Below are 17833 nucleotides of genomic sequence, written 5' to 3' on the forward strand. Positions count from 1 at the left end.
AGTTAGATTTATAAAATGACTTAAGCACTAGGAAAGAGTTTGTTTACTGGTCAGAAACCTGAAATAAAAAAAGAAAATCAAATATATTACATCATTCTTAGAGGGATTCCTAGGGGACACCCAGAAAGCCCTGTTGCCATCTCCCACTCCCAAGCATTGCTGTGCCCCAGGCTCCCTCCCCACACCGTGGATCTTCAGAAGCCAGACCAGCCTCTGTGTCAGTGGGTATGTACCTGTGAACCCCTCAGAGCCCAAATGTGTGCCTCCAGGCCTGCTCTCCCCACCCAGCTGCAGAGCTACTGGCACATCCCCAGACCCCTTTCATTTAACCCATCTGACCAGTCTGAGTTCATCATTGCCCTACTCGCACTGATTAGTTTGTAATCATCTAGTCTGGCTTTTTCCCTTATGGAAGAATTCACTTTACCTTTTTAGACAGATCAAAATACCAACACTTAATGATTTCAAAGGTCAGCTTTGTCACTTAGTGAAGATACATCAGCAGAAGCAGTTCTCCCAGCTTTGCTACCTGACCTTCTGCTGATCAGTGAAAACTCTTTTCTTGATCTTTCCACGTACTGCCAGACGTAAGGATGTGTCTCAGTCCGGTTGGACACAAAGTGTTGGGCTTAGGAGGAAATGCAGTCACGAGACTGCCTTTTAAGAAACAAAATTGAGAAATCATTCTTCTCACATTTCCTCCTCCTCTCTCCTTTAAACAGTTCATAGAAGCAGTGCTCTTTGTCCCCGCTGCATATTTCAACCCTAGTAACAAAATTAATAAGAGTGGTAAAACTGGAACTGCTGTCTCATCCAAGTCCACCCCACCTGCGGTCCACCCCTCACCCGCCATTTCAATACAGGCTGCCAAATGCATGTTAAAGACGGAGATAACAAGGATCCTTTACTCAAAATAAACATTTTAAAAGAAATCAGCATTCTAGTCGCTATGTCTCATTTTCGAATTAACTCTGTCCCATCCAAAACTAGCATGCTTTTGGGGGGAGTGGTTAAGATTCTTGTTCAGTCGCGTCTGACTCTTTGCGACCCTGTGGACTGTAGCCCGCCAGGCTCCTCTGTCCATGGAATTCTCCAGGCAAGAATACTGGAGTGGGTTGCCATGTCCCCCTCCAAGGATAAGATTCTGGAAGCTGGAGGAAACTATCTAGTTTCTTGGCGGGAAATTATGTATAAAAGTGTTTATGAATTGGTTGTTTAGAAGATCGATTCTTTGAGCTCCTGTATTTAGTTGAGTCATGTATATAAATTTGGAAATGGTAAAGACCCTAGGTAAAGATATAATCATTATATATGTCATGCTGTGGAATAGATTTCCAGGTGGTAGTGAGCGGGAACTTTTTACCAACAATGTTTAACTAGAGCCTGAGGAATTTTAATTTCCGGAATGGCTTGTGATTGTGGCTAATCCGCAAAATCAGTTTTCATCAACTAAAGGGAGTTAAAAAAGAAAAAGAAAAAAAAAACTATATAAGGTAGAAAACAATCGCAAAACTGAAGCACCTCTCTGGCTTCATTCAGAGAATGCAGTGACTCAGAAGTACCTGGGCTTGGTCCCTTAAGTGAACAGACCAAAAGGTAAATGTACTTAGCATATGTTCTGTTTATCACCATAGCCCTAGGATAATTGTGTGTGTGAAGTCACTCAGTCGTGTTCCATTCTTTTCAACCCTGTGGACTGTAGCCTTACAGACTCCTCTGTCCATGTGATTTTCCAGGCAAGAATACTGGAGTGGGTTGCCACTTCCTTCTCCAGGGGATCTTCCCAACCCAGGGATCGAACCTGCATCTCCTGCATTGGCTGTGACAACCTAGACAGAGTATTAAGAAGCATTACTTTGCCAGCAAAGGTCTATAGAGTCAAAGCTATAGTTTTTCTAGTAGTCATGTGTGGATGTGAGAGTTGGACCATAAAGAAAGCTGAGCACTGAAGAATTGATGCTCTCGAAGTGTGGTGCTGAAGAAAACTCTTCAGAGTCCCTTGGATGGCAAGGAGATCAAACCAGTCAATCCTAAAGGAAATCTGTCCTGAATATTCATTGGAAGGACTGATGCTGAAGCTGAAGCTCCAGTACTTTGGCCCTGATGCAAAGAGCCGACTCATTAGAAAAGACCCTGATGCTGGGAAGATAGAAGGCAGGAGGAGAAGTGGACGACAGAGGATGAGATGGTTGGATGGCATCACCAACTGAATGGACATGAGTTTGAGTAAACTCTGGGAGATGGTAAAGCACAGGGGAGCCTGGTGTGCTGCAGTTCATGAGGTTGCAAAGAGTTGGACACAACTGAGTGACTGAACAACAGCAGCAAACAGGTTAGATGGTGGCCAAATGCAGTTAACAGCTTGTATTAATTTAAAAACACCCCCCCACTCACTTTGCCCTGTTATGAGTAATCTCCCCCTCTGCATCACATTTGTACCAGGTTGTGGTCTTATTCATTATTTGCCTGGTTCCAGTTTCTCTAGATATACATGTGGACCTCTGGAAATAATGGGTTAAGAAGGAAATGCTCCCCGGATCTCTAGGCCTAGGGACCAGTTCACTAAGAGGCACACCCTCCCTAGGGCAGGTCTTAGCATGAGGCTGACTAAATACGTCAGGTGAATATAGTAGCCTATTCTTTGTCAGGGGAAAAAAATGGATTAATTACTTGGCTTAAGTCCACCAAACTAAGGTTGACCCTTAGAGGAACAAATACTTCCCTGAGCTTTGGATTGTCCTTCTAGTAAAGAATAAAATAATTGTAAAATATTGCTGTGTGTTCACAAGAGAAAGATGTACTTATTTATAATTTGCCTTATAAAATTCGTTTCCCAAATTGGCCTTTAAGTACTAGGAAATTAATTGATAACAGGATGTGTTACTTTCCATAGGAAATTCATTTCTGTGAAGAAACATAAATAGAAACAGTTTTATCCTCTTCATATTCTCAGTGTTTTCTGCCTCCCCTCTGCTCCCAACACTTATCTGTTATTTTTATTGCTGTTTATTTTTGCAGTTGAATTGTGTTTTGTTTTCTCAAGTGGCTGTAAGTTTTTTTTTTAAGTGTGGGGCCTAAACATTTTATTTCCTGTAGTACCTTATTTAAGACTGAGCCCTAAATATTTCTCAGTTAATTATCACCAAAAGGCACGTCTAGCCCTCCTGAAATATGAGCATTTGTGATCTGATTACATAGTCATATCTTTCTGAGGGCACTATTAGAATTACATTGATTACAGTAAAGCAGAAAAGAACAGCTTTTGGGGGACAAAATCAAATCATTACCCAGGTTGCTTAAAGTATGTGGCTGTTCATGCACTCATCTTCCAAGTCTTCAGTAGGTTTGAAAATCTCCAAAACCAAAAGTATTTTTTTTTAAGTCACACACCCACATTTATTTCCAGAACTTAGTCCCGATGTCACATTTTTCCATATTCAGCTTCTCAGATGGGTTGTTTATTTCAAAGAATGCTGAGCTACAGCCAACAATTGCCTCTTTCTAAGGACCGAAACCTTTCTCCTTGAACCCTGTTCGTTGTCTGTCTTCGTTGAAATTCTTCACAGTGTGTTTTAGAGGGGTCCTCCCCAAACCTTCATCAATAAATTAACTGGATAGTTCACAAAAGACGTTTTACTAAGAGTTTTCAGTGCAGAAGAGGAAGATTCGGACATTAGCCAGAAATCACGTGCATGTAGAGTTTCAGTCGAGACAAGCGTCCCCAGGTGTGCTTTCTCCTGAGGCCTCTCTCCCTGCTGACTCTTCACGTGGTCCTCCCAACAGTCTGTGTTGTCTGTGTGTCCTGTCCAGTGCTTGCACTCAGTCGCTCAGTCGTGTCCAACTCTTTGGGACCCCATGGACTGGGGCCCACCAGGACCCTCTGACCACGGGATTCTCCACGCAAGAATACTGGAGTGGGTTACCATTCCCTTCTCCAGGGTATCTTCCCAGCCCAGGGATCAAACCCAGGTCTCCTGCACTCCAGGCGGATTCTTAAATTTCTGGGCCGCCAGGGAAGCCCCTGTGTGTCCTAATCTCCTCTTCTAATGAAGACACCAGTTAGGTTGGATTAGGACCTAGCCTAATGACCTCATTTTACCTTAATTACCTCTTTAAAGGTCCTTTATCTAAACACAGTCCCATTCTGAGGTGCTCTGGGTTAGGAACACAAATCAACCCACTTCTACTCCAGAAGCATAAGTATTTCTACTAGAGCTGGTGCCACCACTGAGCATTCACAGCCTGCACCAAATCCCAAGCCTGGTTGTCCCATGTCATGAAGGGTCGTCCCTGCTCAACTTGCTCCATGGAGAAGTGCCTATAAGCGCTGGGGCAAGATTTTTGTTACTTACTCAGATTTCTTATTCGGTTCCGTTCCGTTCCGTTCTGTCGCTCAGTTGTGTCTGACTCTTTGCGACCCCATGGACTGTAGCCTACCAGGCTCCTCTGTCCATGGGATTCTCCAAGCAAGAATACTGGAGTGGGTTACCGCAGATTTCTTATTAGTAATCCTATAAAATACCAATAAAGGAAAAGAAAAAAATGCAACCAGTTGATCCCTCTGATCAACCCCATGCCCATGAGAGATGAGATGTTAGTGGAGGAGGAAGAATGCTTCTCGATTTTTCTCATAACTTGATGAGACCAGCATTTCAGCTTGAAGCAGCAGAGCATCTGAGCTAGGTGAGCTGAGCCAGGTCTGCCCTGTTCCACTGCCCAGCGTTGGTGTAGCCAGGTCTCTCAGATGCAGAGTCGGAGCGAGCTGTGTGTGCAATACATGGGGACTAGAATTCAAATTCTTTCTTTTATTTTTGACTTTTTATCTTATATTGGAGTATAGCCAATCAACAATGTTCCCATAGTTTCAGGTGAACAGTGAAGGGACTCAGCTATACGTATACATGTATCCATTCTCCCCCAAAGTCTCCCTCCATCCAGGCTGCCACATAACATTGAGCAGAGTTCCTTGTGCTGTAGAGTAGGTCCTTGTTGGTTATCTGTTTTTAATATAGCAGTGTGTACATGTCAATCCCAAACTCCCTAACTATCCCTTCTTACTTCGCCCTCTGCTCAGAAAGCAAGTCATTCAGCTTTTCTGTTTTTTATCCTGGGAGAATGGCTGAAAAGATTATGTTGATATATTATCCCGTCTTTTTAAAAAAGAGCAAAAACCACTCTGTGCATGTAAAAGTAAGGCTGTCACTCATCCCACTGCACCAGAAGGCCGAAACAGTATGGCTGTATGTCAGCAATTCATAAAACCCACCCAAAGAGTGAATATTTTAATTATTTTACACACTGTTTTATATTCTATATTCTCTACCAAAGTCACCTTCAGGTTTCCTACATTTCTAATTTCAGACAAGCTTTTAAATGTCATTCCGTCATCTTTATTGGAGTTAAGTGTGAAATGAGTCACAACCCAATGAAAACTGCCTGCTGATTTACTGATTATATACAATTTATATTAGGAAAGGAGCCAGATTTTTTTTTTTCCTCCTCAATCCAATTAAGTTTCAAAGTCTGTCTGCTACTTTCTGGAACCTAGGTACCACTAACTGAGTCACTGTATGAAGCATGTCTACTGTATTTTCCCAGTGGGACAGGCAGAAGATGCGTGGTTTGCACATCAGTCAGCTACTTCTCAGGAAGAGATGCTTTGACCTGGCTTCACAGGAACCCACCCTTCTCTCCCTAACAATAGCACAGAGGTATCCACACAAAATGAACCAGAGATCCTGAACTTATTCAGTATGGGGTTACTGTAGCTGATCCAGTTCTGATACATTGCCCCTGTACACAGCCAGAATTGTCCGACACTGTTCTGTTTCATGAATCAAGTTTGAATTATGGCCTCCATCCAGAGTAAAGTTAACCAGAAAACTGATATGTCTTTGTTCAAGGCTGGCTTATTGTCTTTTTTATTCTTTTCCTGGTAGGTATTTACCTAATTCATACATTCTTTCTAGTGCTAGCATAGCTGCGCAGGGGACCTGAGATCCCTTTAGTTCAAATTCAGCTTCTGCTACTTTAGCACCTTAGCATTTTGTCAGTCGGAGCTGAAGATCAAAGCCGACTCCTGGTTTTAGGTGAATCCATTTTATCCCTCCCCTCTTCTTAAATGCATGGCTGTACAGGTATCAGGAGCCTCAGGGACTAGGCAGCCTGCTAAGTACAATGTTTACCTACTAGTTTCATACAAAACGGAACCAATCCCATGCACACCACCAAGCAGCCTTCGGGGAAACAGATTCCGAAAAGCTTCACCGAAACCACTTATTTATTGACACTCAGAGATATTTAATCATTCTACTGAGCAAGAAACACTTGAACCAAACAAGGAAAAACCCGACCTTTCAAACCCCTGATCTTTGTCAAAGGTTTGAGAAAAGGAAGCTTGGAAAGAGCTGGGGATGCCAAATCCAGGCAGCCTTTGTCACACCCTTTGACCAGGCAACAGTATCAAATGGCATTGGATATAAGGAGTTTAAGGAAAAAGAGAAAAGGAACAAGGTTTCTCTCTCTACAGAAACTGGATTAAAGTTACTGTTACTTTATGATTTATACTATGTATCTTTTTCTAAAGTGTGTTTTCCTTCTTCCTACTTCCCGCTCACTACCCATATACACACACACACAGCACACACAGAGTCCCACACCTTCATATTTGAATAATCCATTCTGCTAAAAATAACCACCATCACAGATATAATCTTCCTCTTGGAACATCTGTTGTAGTTCCTGGCTGTCTGGAAGTTCTGAAGATGTGACTCAGCCTAGAGCTTTTTGTTAAACAAGAAAGAACACTATGAAGTTCTCTATGGGAGGCTGACATGTGTAAGGTGATTAGCACCGTGCTGGGACAGCCCCAAGTTCCAGAGGTGGTGTTGGCAATGTACTCATGGATGATTGTTGTTAGTAAGGGGGTGGAGGTGATGTGTGTGACACTTTAGGTTCCATTTATTAAAACAGAACAAGAACCATATGAAATGCTTTCCTTATTTCCAAGTCTCTTTTTTGGCCCAACAGTTAATGAAATACTCCAAAGGCAAAAAGAGATGCTCTACCATACACTCACATTCTTTAATGTGAAATTTTCAAGTTACAGAAAAGTTTAAAGAATTGCACATCCCACCATCTAGAATCTACAATTCACATTTTGTGTCTTTTTAAAACTCACATACTAACCACCTGGCTATCTACCAATCCCCCACCGTTTTTTTGCGGGGCGGGGCGGGGCGGGGATACTACATTTCAGAGTATATTGCAGACCTCACTTCATTTCAAACATTTTAGTATGTGTTTTGTTGACTATAAGTTCAGTTTTTATTTACTGTTCACTTCCTTCTCTTCTCCTTCACTTTCCCCCCTCTTCTTTCTTCTCCTTCTTCTCTTGTAATTTACATGCATTGAAATGTACAAATCCAAGTGTACAATTTGGTGAGTTTTGGCAACTTAATACAACTGTATAACCCAACTCCTCCTCGAAGAATAGAACATCCTCACCCAGGAAAATTTCCCATGCCTCTTTGCAACCCACCCTGATGGAACCAGTCAATATTCTGATTTTTTAAGTTGCCATGGATTAATTTAGCCTACTTCAAACTTATATAAATGAATCACACAGTCCATAAGAATGTATTCCCTCTTTTGTGTACGGCTACTTTTGCTCAACATGTTTTTGAGTTTCATCCATATATCAACATTCATTGCATATATCAACAGTCCATTCTTTTTTCTTGCTTGGTAGTATTTCATTGTATGACCACACCACACGTATACTGTTGATGGACATTTGTGTTATTTCCAGTTTGGGGCTTCTCTGAATAAAGATGTTGTCAACACTCTTGGACAAGATTTTATGCAGACATATATTTTCATTGCTTCTAGGTAAATACCTAGGAGTCACACTGCTAAATGATAGGATTGCTCCATATCCTTCATAGCCGTGCCTGCTGGGCCCAGTTTTCTTCGAGCTGCTGCTGCTGCTAAGTTGCTTCAGTTGTGTCCGACTCTGTGTGACCCCATAGATGGCAGCCCACCAGACTCCCCCGTCCCTGGGATTCTCCAGGCAGGAACACTGGCGTGGGTTACCAGTTCCTTCTCCAATGCGTGAAAGTGAAAGTGAAGTTGCTCAGTCATGTCCGACTGTTTGTGACCCCATGGACTGCAGCCCACCAGGCTCCTCTGTCCACGGGATTTTCCAGGCAAGAGTACTGGAGTGGGTCGCCATTCCCTTCTTTCTTAGAGCAGCAACCTCCAAATCCATTCAAGTCCAGAATATACCCAGCCTGCTTCTTGCTGCTGTTGTTCTGGACAGTAGCAGAACAAGGGGCAATAACAGTTATTTTTAGGTTCTAAATGTTCTCCATTATCCTTCTGCTTAAAGAAAGTGTGTTTTTCAAGCAGCATGTTAGACATGTTAGCATTTGGATCGGTGGAAGAAACAGTACTTTGGACGTTGTAGGTAATTCCAACCCATCTCATTTGTAAGATGGCACCTACATCACAAATGCTATTGGTGGCGGCAGACTGTCCATTATTTGAATATTCATGTATGGCAAGTAGGAAAAATAAAACTCTGAAAACCTCTTCTCTCACTCATAGGCTCCTCTGTTCATTCAGCCCTCTATATTTGCAAGTTCTGCATCTATGGACTTAACCAGCTACAGATGAAAAAATTGAAAAAAGTAAGTTCCAGAAATTTCCAAAAAGGAAAATTTGAATTTGCCACACACTAGCAACTATTTGCATTGTATTTGCAATTATTTGTATAGTATTTATGTTGTATTAGATATTACAGTCTAGAGATGATTGAGAGAGTGTATATAGCTTATGCAAATACTCTACCCTTTTATGTAAAGGACTTGAGTGTCCTTGGATTTTAATATCCACGGGGTCCTGGATCCCCCAGAGGATACTAAAAGATGACTATATTTGATTTCATCTGGTCCCCTAACATCACTCAACTGTGTGTTTCTTTAGTCACTTCTGTTTGCCATCCTCTGTTGCATCCATTTGTTAAGCCCTCTCTCCTTCAGTCAGAGTAGTGGCTCTCAGACAGGGTCACCTTTGCCCCAGGTGACGCCATCTTTGATGGTTATGTGGTCAGGAAGGGTGCTACTGGCATAGTCAAGGCCCTCAAACATCCTGCAGTGCAGAAACAGTCCCCCCAAAGAAAGAATTATCCATCCTAAAATATCACTAGTGCCAAAGTTTAGAAACTCTACAGGCAAAACAGAAGACATTAAACATTGTGATATAGTAATGTGTTTCATTTTTTATATTCCATTTTTTAAAATTGAAGTATAGTTGATTTACAATATTTGTTTCAGGTATATAGAATAATCATTGAGTATTTTTACAGATTATATTCTCCGTTAAATTATTATAAGACAATGGCTGTAATTCCCTATGCTATACAATATATCCTTGTTGCTTATCTATTTTATACACAGTAGTTTGTATCTCTTAATCCCATATCCTATATCTATGAGTCTGTTTCTGTTTTGCATATATGATCATTTATATTATTTTTGAGATTCCACATATAAATGATATCATATAGGATTTCCTAACTCTGACTTATTCCACTGGGTATAATATTCACTAGGCCCATCCAGATTGTGGCAAATGAAATAATTTCATTCTTTTTTATGGCTAAGTAATATTCCATTGTGTGTATATGTGTGTATGGATGTATGTATATACATCTTTTTCTGTTCATCTGTTTATGGACACTTGGGTTGCTTCCATATCTTGGCTATGGTAAATAATGCTGCTATGAATATTGGGGTGCCATGTATCTTTTCAAATTTCTGTTTTCTTTTTGCTCTTTGTTTTTTGTTTTGGGGGGGGGTTTGTGTACATACCTAGGAGTAGAATTGCTGGATCATATGATTATTCTATTTTTAATTTTTGGGGGAACCTCTGTTCTGTTTTTCCACAGTGCACCAGCAGTTTATGTTCCCACCAACAGTGTATGATGATTCCCTTTTCTCCACATCTCCAACATTTGTTATTTGTAGATTTTTTGATTATAACCATTGTGACAGGTGTAAGGTGATATCTCATAGTTGTTTGACTTGCATTTCTCTAATAATTAGCGTTGTTGAGCATCTTTGCATGTGCCTGTTAGTCATCTGATGTCTTCTTTGGAAAAACATCAGTATGTGTTTCTTTATAAATGTATTACAGAACAAGATCTAGCAGGAGTCTAATAAATACCATAGTTATGAGCATAAACAATGTTTGGGATCTATAACAGCTCTAAAACACTGTGAAAATGCCTGCTTTCTATTAGGGGTGAAGTCACAGGAACTGCCAGCAATGCTGTAGTGTGATGCCTACATTCAGAATTTAAGAAAATACTAAATTTAAGTTAGAGATTCAGAAAGAAGGGGATATGACTTTTACTCATTTAAGTTTACTGATGCCTTGAACCCTATCCAGGAACTCCTTGAGGCTCTATAACACCATAGCTTAAAAACTCCTTCATTTGGGGAGATTTTCATCACACACACACACACACACACACATATTTGTCTACATGTACATCCATTCTTCCGTCCCTCTCGATACAAGAGGAGATGTCCCTCTCAATTAAGAAACAGAAATTACTTAGCCATTTCAAGCAAAAGGAAATTTAATACAAGGAATCAAATGCTTACAATATCCCCAGAAAGGCTTGAGTAGCAGGCTCAATAACACCAAAACAACAAATACCACCATACAACTAACCCTCCCAGGGAGCTGCCGCCTCTTACACAACCAGAAAGAGGGGGAATTGGAAATGGTCAGCGGAAGACTACCTTAGCTGGGGTTAGCCCATGAGCTGCCGTGAATGATGGCCCTAGAAGTACACCGTGACTCAGGGGTCTGCACAGACAAAAAAACCAATGCCCCACATTCTGCCTCTTGACATCCAGGGTGCTAGGACACTGCTAATGGAAAACCCAGTGCATCCCTGTGGGGTTTGCCAGCAGAAAAAGCAGAAGTAGCCGAAGTACAGCCTCTGCCTCCCTTCCTTCTCCCTGTCTCATCCTGCATGCATGTGTGCTCAGTTGCTCAGTTGTGTCTGACTCTTGCAACATTATGGACTGTAGCCCACAAGGTTCCTCTAACCATGGGATTTCCCAGGCAAGGATGCTGGAGTGGGTTGCTATTTTCTACTCCAGGGAATCTTCCCAACCCAGGAATTGAACCTGTGTCTCCTGCCTTGCAGGTGGATTCTTTACCACTGCACCACCTGGGAAGCCCCCCATCTTGCATAGGATTGTCTGAATCTAAGTGGATCTGGGAACCCTACTGCAAGTGAGGCTTGGAACTCTTTTCTGCTCTCTAGCCTCTGCAGAAGAGAAGGCAATGGCAACCCACTCCAGTACTCTTGCCCAGAGAATCCCATGGACGGACTAGCCTGGTAGGCTTCAGTACATGGGGTCTCTAAGAGTCGGACACAACTGAGCGACTTCACTTTCACTTTTCACTTTCATCCCTTGGAGAAGGAAATGGCAACCCACTCCAGTGTTCTTGCTTGGAGAATCCCAGGGACAGAGGAGCCTGTTGGGCTACCGTCTATGGGGTCACACAGAGTTGGACACGACTGATGTGATTTAGCAGCAGCAGCAGCCTCTGCAGAACAGGAAGACATAAAATGAAGACACTGAGCACAGGTCCATCTCATTTCTCATCATCTCCTGTCTGAGGCTGATTGATCCTCCATCATTCCCTTCTGCCTGCTAACAGACCTTATTCCAGCCATAATCCTCTCTCTTTCCTCTGTCTTCAACTCCTCCCTTTCTTCCCACTGTCTCCAACCAGCATAGCCAAACAGCTTGAAAACTCCCAACTTAAGCACACCTTCCTTTAATCCTGCTTTCTTCTTTCTCATTCTCTCTCACCTTCCTTTCACAACCAGTTTCCTTCTAGAGTTTTCATGGGTAACGTTTCCACTTCTTCACCTCCTACTGAGGAAACTGGGTAACCCATAGCAGTCTAGCTTCCAGATTCACCCCTGCACCAAAACTGCCTTTGCCAAGGTCACCAGTTACCTTCTTGCTGCTGAACTTGGGAGGCATTACAGTCCTTTGCTTCCCTGACCCTTGAGTGTCATTTCACACTGCTGGGCAATCCTTGCTCCCTGAAACTCTTTACCTGCTTCATTACCACACTCACTTCTGTTTATGTATTTGATTGATCGTTTTTTTGTTTTTCAAATATTTATTACTAAACCAACTTATTAGTATAGATGCTTTTTTTACATTAAGCAGTATTCATCAGGATTCAGTCTTTTCTTTAACTCTGAATAATTTTTCATGTTCATTGTCTTTAATATTTATTCACTTCTTAATTTGTTGGTCACTTCCTTTGTTGCTAATATCTTTAATAAATACCCTACTGAATTATGAACCCTTTTAAAGTTAGTGACCCTTTATCATCTGTGTCACAAATGTTTCATTTGATCTTTGTAGTTTTTCACATTGTAAGGTGAAAAATGTTTGCTTTTAATGTAACTTATTAATCTTTTATTTGTGCTTTTTCAGGAACTTTAGTAACAACAAAAAAAATCCTTCCTTATTCTTTAATTAGATAAATATTCACTTGTATTTCCCTCCAGATATTTTTATTCTCATTTAATTCAGGATCTAAGTTTTCTCTAATAACCTGTGGTCTAACAGCATTTATGAAATGATTATAAAAATCCACAGGATCTTACATGTAGAAAACCTGATTATTACACACACACACACACACACACACACACACACACACAAAACTAATAAAGGAATTCAGTAAAGTCACAGGATACAGAATCAACATACAAAATTCAGCTGCATTTCTATGTGCTGAAAACAGATTATCCAAAAAGAAAATTAAGAAAACAATCCCAGTTAAAGTAGCATCAAAAAGAATAAAATACTTTATTTGTATGGGAGTAAGTTTATCCAAGGAGGTGAAAGAACTGTACACTGAAAACTATAAAACACTGATGAAAGAAATAAAGAAGACAAAAATAGACATCTCATGTTCATGGATTGGAAGAAGGTGTCCATATTACCCAAAGTGACCTACAGATTCAGTGCAACATCTGTCAGAATCTCAAAATCTCAATGTTTTTACAGAAAAAGAAAAAACAATTCTAAAATTCATCAATTCAGTTCAGTCGCTCAGTCGTGTCCTACTCTTTGCGACCCCATGAATCACAGCACGCCAGGCCTCCCTGTCCATCACCAACTCCCGGAGTTCACTCAAACTCATGTCCATCGAATCGGTGATGCCATCCAGCCATCTCATTCTCTGTCGTCCCCTTCTCCTCCCGCCCCCAATCCTTCCCAGCATCAGACTCTTTTCCAGTGAGTCAACTCGTCACATGAGGTGGCCACAGTATTGGAGTTTCAGCTTTAGCATCAGTCCCTCCAATAAACACCCAGGATTGATCTCCTTTAGAATGGACTGGTTGGATCTCCTTGCAGTCCAAGGGACTCTCAAGAGTCTTCTCCAGCACCACAGTTCAAAAGCATCAGTTCTTCGGCGTTCAGCTTTCTTCACAGTCCAACTCTCACATCCATACATGACCACTAGAAAAACCATAGCCTTGACTAGACGGACCCTTGTTGGCAAAGTAATGTCTCTGCTTTTTTTTTTTAATTCATATGGAACCACAAAAGACCCAGAATAGCCAAAGCAAACCTGAGAAAGAAAAGCCACGCGATATCACACTTTCTGATTTCAAAATGTATCATAAAGCCGCAGTAACTGAAACAGTTTGATACTGAAAACAGATGGACAGACTAATGGTAAAGAATAAAAAGCCCAGAAATAAGTTTATCATGGAATCTTAGTCCATTGAAGCTGCTGTAACAGAATACCATAGAATGGGTGACTTGTAAAAAACAGAAATGTATTTCTCACAGTTCTGGAGGCTGGGAAATCCAAGATCAAGGTGTTGGAATTCAATATTTGGTGAGATCTTACTTCCTGGTTCAAGAACTATATTCTTGCTGTAACATCAGGTGGCATAAGGCACAAGGGAGCTTTCTGGGGTCTGTTTTATAAAGGCACTAATACCATTTTGGGGGCTTCCCAGGTAGCTCAGTGGATAAAGAATCCTCCTGCCAATGCAGGAGACACAGGAGGCTCAGATTCAATCCCTGAGTCAGGAAGATCCCTTGAAGGAGGGTATGGCAACCCACTCCAGTATTCTTACCTAGAGAATCCTATGGACAGGGGAACCTGGGGGGCTACAGTCCATGGGGTCGCAAAGAGTCAGACACGACGGAAGCAACTGAGCACACAGACATGCACAATCCCATTCTTTCGGGCACACAGACCTATAGTCTGTGGCATAAGTTTAACTGATCTTTGACAACGATGCCAAGAATACACAGTGAGGAAAAGACAGTTGTGAAAACTGGATATCCACATGCGAAAGAAGGAAATTAGACCCTTATCTTACACCATACACAAAAATCAGCTCACAGTGGACTAAAGGTGTAAACCTAAGACCTGAAACTATAAAACTCCAAAAATATGACAGAAAACCTTCATGACGTTGATCTTGGCATTGATTTCTGGGATCTTACACCAAGACCACAGGCAACAAAAGCAAAAATAGACAAATGGGACTGCATCAAGGTAAAAAACTGCATATAGCAAAGGAAATGGTAGAGTGAAAAGCCAACCTATGAAATGAGAGAAAATATTTGGAAACCATATATCTGATAAGGAATTAATATTCTTTGGGGGTTTTTTTAATGCAAAAAAATAGCTCACAACTAAACAGTATTACTTCCCTACAATGAGTCTTCTTTATTAATTTCTTTAAATGTAGAGTCCCTTGTACTGCAAGGAGATCCAACCAGTCCATTCTAAGGGAGATCGATCCTGGGTGTTCATTGGAAGGACTGATGCTAAAGCTGAAACTGCAATACTTTGGCCACCTCATGTGACAAGTTGACTCACTGGAAAAGACTCTGATGCTGGGAAAGGTTGGGGGCGGGAGGAGAAGAGGACGACTGAGAATGAGATGGCTGGATGGCATCACTGACTCTGTGGACATGGGTTTGAGTGAACTCCGGGAGTTGGTGATGGACAGGGAGGCCTGGCGTGCTGTGATTCATAGGGTCGCGGAGAGTCGGACACGACTGAGTGACTGAACTGAACTGAACACATACTGTAATGATATAGTAACATTCCATTTAATATAGTGATTTAACCTATAAAAGTTTTAGTATAAACAGAAAAAAAAGAGAAAAATAGCATTGCATTCATAGATGAGAGAATTGTGAGTAGCTGTAAGGTATGGTTGTATAACTTTCAAGCATGAGAAGCATACTAATTTTTTTTTTTTTCATTTTAAATTCAACAAACAATCTCCTTCTCTGTAGGCCAGATATTGTTGAGGACCTGGAATAATAAAAAGGAATGAGGGCATGTCCTTAAGTCAGTCGTTGGACTCCTTGACTTGGCACTAGTACAGAGTTTGTCCACCACATCCAAGAATGCCAAATACATCTGGCATCCAAAGGAAAGCTTTAGCGTCAGATACTAATGAATGTAACCTGAGATTTTGCCAAACAGGATTACTATGTTCAGTGAACAATGTGTTCCTTGACTTTTTGAGATTGACTTGACCAGATTTGTCATGGGAAAGTCTCTCTTCTTAGAGCTTCCATTATTCTGAAGACCAGGTTACATAAATAAAGGCCAGGTTAAAAAGAGAGAAAGAGATCATGCCAGAGCCCATGAATGTGCACACCAGCCATGAATCTAAGACCCCAAGAAATCAGCTCTGTCCTTTGCATATGTTTTTAGAGAAGATACACATAGGCACTGTTTTCAGTGCTCTACAGGTGTTAACATATAAACTTCTCCTAACACCTACATGAAATAGGTATTCATAGATGAAGAATTCAGGGCCTAGAGAGAGATTAAATTACCAGTCATCAAGCTAGGAAGAAATGGGAGATTTGAATTGGACAATCTTCATATTTCTCTTTAATTCAGAGCTCTATACCTGGCCCTCCCCATTTTAGTGTTGAAGTGAAAGTTGAAGGACTCACCATCAAGTTCCTTGGCATAAGCTAGAGAAGATGCAAGTGACTTGGCTGTGCTACCAAGATTAACATTGACTTTAGCACAGTTCAGTTCAGTGCAGTCGCTCAGTCGTGTCCGACTCTTTGCAACCCCATGGACTGTAGCCTACCAGGCTTCTCCATCCATGAGATTCTCCAGGCAAGAATACTGGAGTGGGTTACCGTTTCCTTCTCCAGGGCACAGATTTATGCTAAAGCAGTAACTTTACCAGAGTTTGTAACACTTTCCTTCTGCCCCCAACCTCCAGCCAAGTTTAACTCCCTGAGATGGATAAATATTAACTTTTAGGCCCGCGTCGCCATACTTGCGTCACAGGCCAGAGTCCAAACAGCAGGGAACTTTAGTCTCTTCCTGAGTGTCCTCTCACATGGACAGAGGAAGACAGAAATGCAGCCTCAGGCGTTTCTCTACAGATCGGTAGATGGTTGCGCCACCTTGCTCTTCATTCGGTAGGATCGGATTATGTCTTTGTAAATATGTGGATAATGCATATTAATTTTTAATGATCAAATAATCAGGGGAATTCCACTGTTGATTATCAGATTTGTGTGTGTTTATGTTCACAAGTCCAGACACATGTACAAAGAGATACAAAAGACATACACATGCAGAGGTCTAGTCCAACCCTCTCAGTTTATGAAAAGAAAAGTAAAGACCCAAAATATTATTTGTCAAAATTGCATAGGTGTTATTTTGAAAAAGCAGTACACGTTAGCTGTCTATATACTATTACACTTTATTTTTTTAATTTTCATCAAAATCATATATAGCAGGGTACAGCTTAAAAGACATGCTGGTTTTACAAGGTTTCATAAGAAAATGAACAGGTCCCAGGCTCCTGCTCCTCTTTTCCCCTTCCCCAGAAAAACTACTTTCCACTCTGCCTCCATATACCTTAATGGCAAGTAAGTACCGCCACCTCCTGCTTTTTTCAGAGACATCACTGTACGCGACTTTCCCCTACAAACACGAGGACTTAGCTCTTTATTCTCCTATACCATGTGCAGTTGCCGTCCTCACAGTGTAGTGCCATTCAGTTTTGATTAGAAATATATTCAAAGGTTACATTATTATGATCGTGCTATTCAGAAAGGAACATATACTATTTTTTTCTTATCAGCATAACCTATTCCTAGAGTTAATAATTTTCTTTTTACTTGTTTATTTTTGTCTGTTTGGTTTGTGTGTGTGTGTTTTATGTACTTAAACATTCATTCAGTACTGAAATATTTGCCAGTTGTATATTCTCTGAAGGTGTTCCATGATTCTGTCAGTTTCATATCAGGTATTGTATCCATTCTGTCAATTTCATGCTTTTGAAGAAATCTCTCTCAGAGACTGCTCAGCTGCTCACCTGGACTGGTTGCCCCCTCTGCCTGGTTATTCCTGAGACCTTCTGTCATTGCAATTCCACAGGGTCCCTTCACTTCTGTCCTGTGTTGCAGCTCCTATTCCATAGACCTTTTTTTTTCTTGTTTTAATTCCTCATTTTCATGGACTATATTATCCTACAGTAGCTCCCTTAGAGAAAGCCTGTGAAGTTTAAAATTACGTAAACACTTGCCTGTCTAAAGATGTCTGTATTGTACCTCACTTGACTGATCGCATGATTTCATAGAGAGTTCTATGTTGGAAATAATTTTCACTCAGATTTTTTTTTTCTTCCAAATTTTGAAGACATTGCTCTACTGTTTTCTTGTTCACGGTATGGCTGCTTTAATTATTTTAATTCCAGCCA

At 41.1% G+C, this 17833-nt stretch overlaps 1 protein-coding gene across 5 annotated transcripts in view; it reads left to right on the top strand.

Annotated features, from left to right (window-relative positions):
• Positions 1-17833, top strand: part of PGCKA1 (PDCD10 and GCKIII kinases associated 1) — a 92112-nt gene that overhangs the window by 21870 nt on the left and 52409 nt on the right. For 3 of the 5 annotated variants that reach the window (XM_055434857.2, XM_055434858.2, XM_055434859.2), the window contains exon 2: positions 8608-8690. The exons of the other annotated variants lie outside the window; for them this stretch is intronic. The gene's annotated coding sequence lies outside the window, so the exon portion shown is untranslated. The remainder of the gene's footprint in view (positions 1-8607; positions 8691-17833) is intronic. 5 annotated transcript variants of the gene reach the window in all.

This window comes from Moschus berezovskii, chromosome 5 (genome assembly GCF_049115385.1).
Source record: "Moschus berezovskii isolate FMDL1 chromosome 5, NW_MosBer_1.0, whole genome shotgun sequence".
NCBI classification, from domain to species: Eukaryota; Metazoa; Chordata; class Mammalia; order Artiodactyla; family Moschidae; genus Moschus; species Moschus berezovskii.